Source organism: Carettochelys insculpta, chromosome 2 (genome assembly GCF_033958435.1).
Source record: "Carettochelys insculpta isolate YL-2023 chromosome 2, ASM3395843v1, whole genome shotgun sequence".
In the NCBI taxonomy this organism is placed as follows: Eukaryota; Metazoa; Chordata; order Testudines; family Carettochelyidae; genus Carettochelys; species Carettochelys insculpta.
The window spans coordinates 54577284-54586719 of NC_134138.1; positions in this window are offsets into that span (position 1 = coordinate 54577284).

Consider the following 9436-nt stretch of genomic DNA (forward strand, 5'->3'; position numbering starts at 1 on the left):
GGCTGCAGATGGACGGCAGGAGACAAATCACTTGATCATTGCCTTCGGTGCACCCCCTCTGGGGCACCTAGCACTGGCCACTGTCAGCAGACAGACTACTGGGCTGGATGGACCTTTGGTCTGACCCAGCATGGCCGTTCTCATGTTCTGAACAGAGTAAAATTTACTTTAATTGTTCAAATTCAAGTCCCTACAATGAAAGAGGCATTTGTCAACATTTTCTGAAAGAAACTGAGATCACTTCCTTGGGCTGCAGTCTTGATGTCTGATCTCACCAAAGGCATCAATTTTTCCACAAAGATAGAATGTGTACAGTAAAACCTCGAAATACGCAGCTTCAAGTTGCACATAACTCACTTTAATGCGAGTTAGTAGTAGTTAGTCTGTTGTGTCCAACAATGACTTCTTGAGCTTGCACAGGCTTATCAGTTGTGGACTCCCATGTAGCTGAGGAGTCCAAGCTTTGAATGGCATGGGTGTTCACAGTGGGGACAAGGGAATTGTCCTGGCTCTGTTGGTGTGGCTACTGCTGTTGCTTTCTTCTTCTCACGAGCATTGATGAGGCGTATGCGTCGCTGCTCTTCAAAGTTGTCATACATGTGTTATATAAGAGCATGCCAGCCTGTTTGGTCTTTTGCATGCTGCTCCAGCTGATCTGGTTTTAACCTAGCATGAGCAATGTTGGCCTTCATGCAGTCTTTACATCTCTTGCAAGGCCCACCTTGATTCCTTTTGCCCTGGGAGAGTTCACCATAGAAGAGTTGCTTAGGTATTCTCAACTCCTCCATCTGTGTGACGTGCCCTGTCCAGTGAAGCTGGGCTTTCAGAATCATGGCTTCAATGCTCGTGGTTCCTGCTGTGTCCAGGACTTCCAGGTTCGTAACTCTGTCCTGCCATTTGAATGTGCAGTATTGACCTCAGGCTGCATGTGTGGAAGCGCTCCAGCAGTTTTGTATGTTTTCCATACAAGGTCCAGGTTTCACAGCCATACAGGAGACTGGTCGGAACTACAGCCTTGTACACTTTCAGGTTAGCGGACTGTCAGATATTGTGCTGATTCAACACTCGCGCTTTCAGCTGTCCTAGTGCCCGGCTGGCCTGGCAGGTTCTGGCATTGATTTCTTAGTCAAGGGAGCCATCATTGGCTATCGCACTGCCAAGGTACTTGAACTCTTCTACTGTTTTTAACTCTGTTCCTTCAATAAAGATTGTAGCGGGGAGAGCAGCAGACCCTGGAGCAGGTTGAAACAGTACCTTGGTCTTTCCTAGGCTGATGGTCAAACCAAAGAGGTGAGTGGCATCAGCAAACTTGTTGACGATGAGCTGGAGATCAGATTCCTTGTGTGCCACAAGCACACAGTCATCAGCAAAAAGGGCTTCAAGGATGAGCCTCTCAAGTGTCTTGGTTTTAGCATTCAGGCGACGAAGGTCGAAAAGTGACCCATCAAGTGTGTATTTTATGTAGACTCCATGGTCCAGGTCCCTAACTGTGTGGCTGAGGACGCACATGAAAAAGAGGGTGAATAACACTGGGGCCAGCACGCACCCTTGCTTCACACCATTGGATATCTCAAATGGATCTGAGGACTCACCATTTGAAAGAACAAAGCCAGTCATGTCATTGTGGAACCGGCGTATGAGGTTAACGAATCTTCTCGGGCAGCCAAGTTTTGACAGGATAATCCACAGGACTTCTCTGTTGACGGTGTCAAATGCCTTGGTCAGGTCTATAAAGACAGTGTGCAGATCCAGGTTCTGGTCTATGCACTTTTCCTAGACCTGATGAACAGCAAAGATCATGTCAATGGTGCTATGGCCTGGGCGAAAACCACACTGTGCCTCTGGTAGGTTCTCCTCTGAGATGCTGGTGATCAGACTGTTGAGGATGACTCAAGCCAAGATCTTCTCAGCAGTACAGAGAAGGGAGATGCCTCGGAAAATTTCCACAGTCAGCTTTGTTGCCCTTGTTCTTGAAGAGTGAGATGACTGTGGCATCCTTAAAGTTTTTGGGCGTGTCTTCTTCCCAGATGCTGATCAGGATGTTGTGAAAGGCTCCAAGTGATGCTGGTTCTGCCACTTTGAAAATTTCAGCAGGGATACCGTCCATCCCAGCAGCTTTGCCAGAGCTGGTCTGGCTGATTGCCTTTTTGACCTCATCCATTGTAGGGGTTAGGTCAAGACTGTCTATTGTGAGTTTCTGAGGTATCTGGTCTAGGGCCACAGGGTCGACAATGGAGGGTCTGTTGAGAAGGTTGCTGAAGTGCTCTCTCCACCTATTGTTGATGCTGTTCTTCTCCCTCAGAAGGGTCAAGTCATCTGCAGACAGGAGAGGTGTAGTACTTGGCTTTGAAGGTCCATATATAGCTTTGATAGCACTGAAGAACATCTTGGAGCTCTTGGTGTCAGTGTAGTATTGGACTTCATCAGCTTTACTCTCCCACCACTCATCTTGCATTTTGCAAAGTGCTGTTTGTGCCTGGCTCTGAAGGTATGTGAAATGATCTCATTTGGAGATTGAGGACTGATCGTTTTGCCATAGCAGAAATGTGTTCTGTTTTTTCTCTAAGATCTTCATGATGGCCTCGTCATCTTCATCAAAACCAGTCTTGGTGAACTCTCTTTTTCAGTCCAAGTGTTGACTTGGCTGACTCTGTCACCAGGGTTTTGAACTGGTCCCACTTTTGTGTTGGGTCTCCAGTTGGAGGTCCATGGCACGTCAGCACTTCATCATGTGAATTTCTCATGATGACCCATATGTTGCAGCTTCCTGATTTGAAGGAGGGTCTGACAGCCATGAGATTCTTGCAGTGCAGTGGTGTGATGTGCAGCGTATGGACTGATCTGACGAGTCTATGATCAGTCCAGCACTCAGCTCCCTGCATGGCCCTGGTGAACTTAACATCTCGGATGTCCTGCCTGCGACTTATGACATAGTCAATCAGGTGCCACTGTTTTGATCTCGGGTGCATCCATTGTATTTATCGGCTTGCCTGAAGAGAGTGTTGGTAATCGTCAGGTCATTTTCTGCACGCAAGCTCAGCAGAAGGCGGCTGTTGGCATTCATGTTACCAACACCATGATGCCCAGCACACCTTTCCAGGTCCTACAGTCCTTGCTGACCCTGGCATTGAAGTCACCCAACAGGAGAAGCTTGTCACTAGGAGGAGTTGCTTTCACAAGACAGTCAAGGTCCTCACAGAAACTTTCTTTTGCTCCGTCGCTGCTAGTCAGTATGGGGGTGTAAGCGCTGATGATTGTAATGTGGCGAGAGGTGTTGAGGGGGAAGCGGAGCTTGATCAGATGCTCACTGATGCAAGTTGGCAGGTCAGGAAGCTGGTGCAGAAGTGATGTCTTGAGGGCAAATCCTGGTCCATGGATTCTGTCTTTATTTTCTGCTCTGCCTTTCCAGAAGAAAGTGTAACCTCCTTTTGATTCTCAGATGGATCCTTCCTCTGCCAGTCTGGTCTCGCTCAGGGCAGCTATGTCAATGTTATAACATGCCAGTTCTCTTGCTATGAGGGCCGTTCTTCTCTCAGGACTCATAGCATTCTCCCTGTCCAAGAGCGTGCGAATGTTCTATGCTGCAAATATCATCTTTCTTTTCACTGTTTTTCGACCACTGTGAGGGTAAAACTGCCAGCTGCAGCATGCTGGCCATTTTGGTTGGGACCAGCAATTTTTGGGACACGTTTTCAAGTCCCCTCCCTCATGTTGAGGGTGAGCAGTGCTGTTCCTAAAAAGGCCTGCCAGTCGTCTGGGATGCTGCTGAACTCCTCTTTCATCCCGGGGTCAGAGTCGAGTGACCAAAGTCCACAGGCCGCCTGCATGCAGGTTTGGAGCTATGACTCCCAGTGGTCACCTCCACCTGTCACTTCGCCCCTCCGCCATCGTCACAGGACTTTGAGGTAGACAGAAGGGATGAGAGTGCAAAGAACCTGTGTGGGAGAATGTTTAAAGTAGAAGAACCGTTGCACAGGGGCAGTTCCACTCTCTCGACCTCAGAAGCCTGGTTCCAGTGGTACGAAAAGTCATCACAGCCAGGACTTCCTAGGCTGCTGTGGATGGCCATGCCATCTTTAGTGCCTTGTCATGCCCTTCGCTCTCCACAGAGCATTGCAAACCACCTTCCTGGCTGTTGGATCTTGCTGTTGATCTCATCCGCCCAGTCCACTGGGGCCGACTTTGCATGCTGGGATAGGCAATTCCCTATCTCACCGCAGGTTTCAGACCAGCCGGCTTCCCTCACCTGGTTTAGCCTGCCTGTCAAAGCAGTTTATCAGGGTGTGGCCACTGCATGCAACAGCTTCTTGGAGCCACAAGTGAGAGCCGGGTGCCAGGTGGGGACCAAAGGTGCATGAACTGCCCCCAAAGAGACATGACAAGTCCCCACAGCAGAGGTGCTACCCTTCCCTGGACACCCCATACACCATATCCGTAGATATGGTATCCAGAGATGTGGGCATAACAGAAGAATGAGAAGTACTTGTCTATGTATATGGCAAATCAGAGGTAAAATGTATTTTGGGGGAACCAAAGTAATCTAGATCATTATTTCTCAACTTGGGGATTGCAGCCCCTATTGACAGGGCAACATGGGACAGGTTTGGGTGGGGAGGAAATCGCAAATGCACGGAACTGCTCAGGTCCTCATGCTACCAGATTCTCCACAAAGCAAAATTATATGCTTCATCCAGCCATTTCCGGCTCATGCTTCACACTAGACTCACAAGTGAAAAACTCAAGTATCCCACTGAAATAGAAGTAAAATGCTTATATTCCAACTGAGTTTATAAACATATGGTAAAAAAGAGAAACTAAGCCAATTTTCAATAACATCACGCATGAACACGTCTGTATTTTTGTGTTTCATTTTGTAAGCAAATAGTTGGTGTATGTATGGCAAATCATGCTCCTGAAAGGGGTACAGTGTTCTGTGAAGGTTGAGAACCACTGTGTCAGTATCAGTCTGTCCCAGTGTCCTGTCTTCTAACTGGCCAATGCCAGGTGCTTCAGAAAGAATTGTGGAAACTATCTTGTATAAGAAGCCATTTCACTTCGCTTACTTCTGCATTCACAGAAGAGCCTGTACTTTCCTTGACCTGTTTGGGAATAGCAGGAAGGATGAGTTCTATGGAATGCATTAATGAACTGTTTGGAGTTAAGGCTCCAGCTCCCCAGTACCTGTTTCTCTTTGCTGATAACGGTTTCTCTTTGAGAAGTGATTTACGATTCTCTAACAAATTGCCTCTGACACTGGGCTTTGTTTGTGTAAGGGTATAAAATACTAGAGTTAGCTGCATCAAGCAGCCTTGCTGGATCTGGTTTTACTAGTGTCCAGTTTGGCTCATCTGTTGCCTTATTGAATTCAATAAAGCTGAATGTTAGCCGCCTAAACACAGAGAAGTCTTGTGCTTCAACAATCTGGAGGTTCCACCGAGATCCCAACGCACCACTTGCCCAGACGGAGGGGCCAGCACTCCACTTCCAAGCCTCTCAAGAGCGCTCAATAGCAGGTAAGGGGGATACCTGTTACAAAATCTCCCAGCAGGGGCTTGGGACTGGAGTGACTGCTGGCTGTCAGGGTAAGGGGGAGCTACGGGTCCCACTTTGTGGAGTGGCTAACATTCTTTGTCTGTCTGTCTGTTTGTTTGTGTGTGTCTTTGTCTATTAGGCCTGTCTTGTATGTCACAGTTCCAACAGGGCACACCGGTGTCTCTAGTGAGGCAGCCGTGCACTGGACCCTCTGTGTTCAGATGCTAAAAGCTGGTGTGATCCCACTACTCTCTTTTGGCACATGGAACTGTGGAAAGCTTTGTTGCCCCCCTCTGTTTCTGTTCTGAAGAAAGACTAACCTTTAAAGATATCCCTAAGCCCGGGCAGACTTAAATCCCACCAGGCTGTTTCCAGGCGCCAGGACGCAGACATCCTGCTGGGCTGGAGCGAGTGCCAGGAACCCCCGTGAGCCAGGTGGGCTTCGGTCCAGTGCCTCACACCCTATGAGCCAGGCGAACTCCGGTTTGGTGCCTTGCAGGGAGAAAATAAATTATGGGGTTAGGTCAGTCTACTTGCAGGTTTTCAGATAAATGGAATTGGTATACCAGAAATGATCCTTTGAAGCAATTTCCTCTAGAAGGTACATTTGACTTAAGAAAAAAAAAGGGAAAAAAATTATTTCTCTCCGGAGGGCATTAGAATCAAAAGGTAGCAAACAATTTCTCAAACACAAGTTACTGGGGGTAAAGAATATGGGAGCAGTTGCGTCTGGGCTGTGAGAAACAGCTGATTGAACAAAAGCCCAGACTGTAATACCTTGCAGAAACTGCCCAGCTCTGAAAGCTGTTAGTTTAACCCTGTGTGGTACAGAGTGTAGTCATGCAAGCATTGATGTTGCAGAATATGTGTATCTGTCATGGAGTTTTGTTTAAATTAATTGTCTTGCTAACGTGTTTGTGTCAGAATCTGATAACTTGCCCTTGCAGCAACAAAGAGCTGTTTTGGTTTTGTACTGCCAAGCATCTGGCAATTAGAATCTCTACTAATCTGCACTCCTTGTCTGTTTGTGTTTGGAGCTACTTTGCTTTTGACCGGTCTGGGGTAGTTTTGTCTGCCTATCTGTGTCTTGCTGGTGTATCCATAAGGAGTGGATGCCTTCCGATGTGGACACCTTCCAATATCAGAGAACAAAAGTTGTGTAGAACCTAAATAAGATCACAGAGTTAAAAATCTTCCCTTCTGTTGTAAAATTAACTAAATTATAGAGGTAACATTAATATATAGAAATAACGGATGAGATGTATTTGAAATCTCCTGCTAAGGGTTGTGCCCAGCGGGACCACAGGGATCTGCAGAGACTGGTAAACCAAATACACAAGTTAGAAGAAGGGTTTAATATCGATCTGCCAATAGCTCTCAGCTTTATAAATCCAAGATTTACTAAAGGAAGAGGTACTTACGAAGACCCAGAGTCCCTTCAATAGCCCAAATTTGGCCAGTTCTAAAAAAAAACCCCTAAATTTAAATCGCCATAATTCAGTAAAACTTGCTAAAATAAGATAAAGGGTTTCTGTTGGGATTTAACTGCCCCAAATGTATAAAAGGGAATGTAAGCTGTGTACAGCACTGTAAAATTAGTTAGAGTAGTGAAATGGGTTTAAAAAAAAAAAAAAGTATGCACTTAAGTGACCCTGTAATAAAGTGTGATGTATATAATTGGCTTTTAATAAAGGGAAGTAATAAAAGTCAAAGGGAAAGTCAGATCCCTGTAATAACACCTTCAAATGGTGAAATCTAAACTACTAAAGTTTTCATTTTTAAGGGAGCAAGCGTGTGATTAGAGGGAAAGAGTAAATCATTAATTCTGAAGAGTCTGAAAAAAAATTCAAAGCAGCTTGCAGAGATTAAAAGGAACTAAGCATATTTGTAAATGGAGTATTTTAAGATGTAATCTGCCACTCCCAAAGGAGGGTAGAAAACTGGTCTTTTGTCTTTCAGAAAAAAGAAAAACTGGTAGTTACTGAAGAACAGCCTAAAACATCATGAATCTCCTTTCAAAATGAAAAGCATGGTTTTGTATTTTGTTTGTGCTTGTCTTATTAATAGCATTGTTAAATTGTCTATATTGGTTAGTAAACAAAAATGCACATGAGCTCACAAATTAAAAAAAAATGGTCTGTATGTTGCTGCCTTATTAAACGCCTTGCAGTTACCATGTGCTGTTGCAGTTACTAAAGTGTGCTGCTCATCAGGCTGCTCATGAAGAAGTTACATGTGGAAATGCCTTGGCTAACTCAGAAGCTAAGGCTGAAGCCCTTTCCCCTTTTGGGCCACTTCATTATTTCCTATTTTTACAGACTCCCAGTCTCCTATTGCAACTCTTCTTGATACTGCACTATTGCAAGATCAGGCCCTAAATTTGGAAAAGACCACCTGGAGACTGGATATATGCCTTTTGCATCCTGACCACCTTTGGCGCTCCCCGGACAGCCGCCTGGTTGCGCCCAAGGTCCTTCCCCCTTATCTTGCTTGCGTGCACCACAGTGTGGCTCATGTAAGAGAAGCAGGGGGATGATTACTGCTGTTCAAACAAAATTGGTTTGCTCCCAAATTCTCTCAAGTGGCCCAAAACTAGCATCTGGCTTGCCCTGTCTGCCAAGCCCACAACATGGGCAAACCTGTAAAGACAGTTCTGGCAACCAGATCTCTGCCTTTTAGGACCGTTCTTAAATTTACAAATGAACTCCATTCAACTACCCAAATGTAAATCGTTTGAATATGTGCTGGTTATCGTCTGTTTGTTCTCGGGATGGGTAAACGCTTATCCATGCAGGAACGCTAACACCATCACAGTGGCAAAAAAAAGACTTTTAAGTCATTATATCCCATCCTGGGGAATACCCCTCGTGATCTCCAGTAATAGAGGTAAGCACTTCACTGGACTTAGTCCCTATGAGATTGTGTGTGGCTGGCCTATAAGACAGCTGAGCAGCTCGAAGATCGACCAGGCCAATACCACACTTGTGAAAGGAAGCACAGTAAAGTACTGTCAGGAACTTGGGGGGTGTGTGCAGTTCTATCATTCACAGGTCAAGGAGGCTTTTCTGGAGACCCCGACTGAACCGTGCCATAAGCTGCAACCAGGAGATTGGGTCTGCGTAAAGGTCCACCAGCGAAAGACTGCCCTAGAGCCAAGGTGGAAGGGCCCCTACCAAGTCCTTTTGACCACCCATACCGCTGTGAAGTGCAAGAGACTGCCCACCTGGATCCACACCTCCCACTGCAAACCGGTTCCAGCTCCTACAGAGGCGGGTCCTGAAGAGGAGCACTGCAGACCTGGTGCCGGAAACCCAGGTCCAGAAGTAGACGGGGATCAGTGCAGGCCTGGTACTGGCAATCCAGGCCCAGAAGCAGACGAACCTGAGGGACCAAGACTAAGGTACCAACTGCAGCCCAGGAAACCTGCCAGCGATAGGTGAAGAAAGTGACAAAGCCCTGAAGAACAGCCCACTGGGGCTGGCCAAACAAATCCTGCTGAACTTATGTTTAGTTTTGTTTTTAATACCTAGTAGCCATAGCCTGTATGGCTCAAATACATTTATGCTTTTAATGAACCAAGTTTCCCTAGAATTTAACACCACAGATTGTTGGATATGTGCTCATAGCCCTGTACCTTCAGAAGGAGGTGTCCCAATGATTCCAGTCCCACTAAATAACACTCAGATGAATGGCACATGGTTTGGTGAATTGGACCAGAATGACACATGGTATGATAAAGGGTTTAATGGCCTAGGATATGCTTGTTTAGCCATAACCTCAGTTGGAGAATAATATTGGACATGAAATGGCACAGGAGGCTGAGTGGGGAAAAGCAGGTGCGACATAAGCATTGTCCAGAATGGGGTTTGGTGTAAGATAAAGGCCCTGCCAACCTTGACATCTT